Consider the following 1,516-nt stretch of genomic DNA (forward strand, 5'->3'; position numbering starts at 1 on the left):
GGGGCGGGAGGGAGGGAGAGGCGTCGAGCCGGCCCCGGCCCCCCGCAGCCCGGCGAGGCTGAGGGCTCCGCCACCCGAGCTCCGGGTCGCGGGGCGGGGAGAGAGGGAGAGGAGCTGGTAGGCGGCCCCAGTCAAAATCCGACCCCAGGCACCCGGTTCTGGTGCCCGAACTGAGAACGAGTGTGGACATTTGTGCCGTGCCAGAGAAGAAGGGGGGAAACAAATTAAAAATGAGAACGACTGGACCCAAGTGTTTCGCGCACACGGCTCCAGTCAATGGAACCGGGGTGGAACTCTGCCACCAAAGACAAACAAAAATCCTGGATGTCCGACAGCAGTTCTTGGCGTGGAGCAGCTCACCAGGCTTTTTTCCTGGTGAAACATTTCCTGGTGAAGTGGCCGTTTGTGTGGTGGTTGTCTGGATATCACAGCTTTGGGCTGGGGCAGAAGTGACCGCCTTCCAGTTGGGTCTGCGCAGCGGTGATATGGGACCGCTTTGCCATCTGTGTGTGCTTGGGTGTGGAACCGCTGCTGTGGTGGAGGCAGTTGGACTTTACCGTGTTTGGTGATCTGGTGGAGATCCTTTAGTGCGAGAGTGGGAGGACCTAGCAGGTTCCACATGGACTTCTTTTAATTTGTCATGGTCTTTCAAACTCCCTGACAAAGGTCGTAGTTATGGGATGACACCACTCTATTAGAACTTTATTTTACCGAGTGGGACACAGACCTTTGAAGCAAAAAGCACTTACACACTCCTAAGTGGCGTTAAATGATCAGAAACACACGATGATTTGAATAGTATCATTGACCTTTTCCCCACCATTTTGAGGTATCTGTCACATTACTTTGTAATTTTAAGGCTATTGCATATCAGCGATATCACTGTTGTGACTTTGGTGGAGCCGGTGGGAGTTCTGTGAAGAACAACTTTGACCCAAAAAACTTAGTGATGAAATTTTGTATTTGTAACTTCTGGGATGCTTGGAGGACCTTTGCCTGCTCTTGTCTATGTTTTCCTTAGATGTTTGGATTAGTTCTGAAAAGAAATAAAGCCAGTGCCTCTTGGGTTAATAGTAGATGTGTTGGTTCAGCTCCTACTCATTACTTAAAAATTCTGTTCCTTTTTATGAATTTTGTGTTATTATAAGACGACGGCATTTGGTGGTTGGATGTGGGCTGTGCATTGAGCACTACTGCTTGGCAAATGGGTGATGCTGCTCGAATAGTAACCCGGCATGGAGGTGTTCTGAAAAGGCAGGGTTACAAGCCAAGTTGCCATCAATTTAATGCCCAGCTGCTTTGCAGGCACTTGTTCAGATGAATGTGAATTGTTAGTCTTGTGGTTTAAAGTCTGAATCACTTCCCTTTTTTGTTGTGAACTACTTTTGCTTATCACAGTGGAATATGGTAGAATTGCATCCATTCACTGTGGAATATGGTAGAATTGCATCCATTCACTGTGGAATATGGTAGAATTGCATCCATTCACTGTGGAATATGGTAGAATTGCATCCAT

General features: G+C 48.0%; 1 protein-coding gene across 1 annotated transcript in view; it reads left to right on the forward strand.

Annotated features, from left to right (window-relative positions):
• Positions 1 to 1,516, forward strand: part of CDYL2 (chromodomain Y like 2) — a 58,909-nt gene that overhangs the window by 1,895 nt on the left and 55,498 nt on the right. The gene's annotated exons all lie outside the window — the stretch shown is intronic.

The sequence above is a fragment of the Numida meleagris genome, chromosome 10, assembly GCF_002078875.1.
Source record: "Numida meleagris isolate 19003 breed g44 Domestic line chromosome 10, NumMel1.0, whole genome shotgun sequence".
Classification (NCBI taxonomy): Eukaryota; Metazoa; Chordata; class Aves; order Galliformes; family Numididae; genus Numida; species Numida meleagris.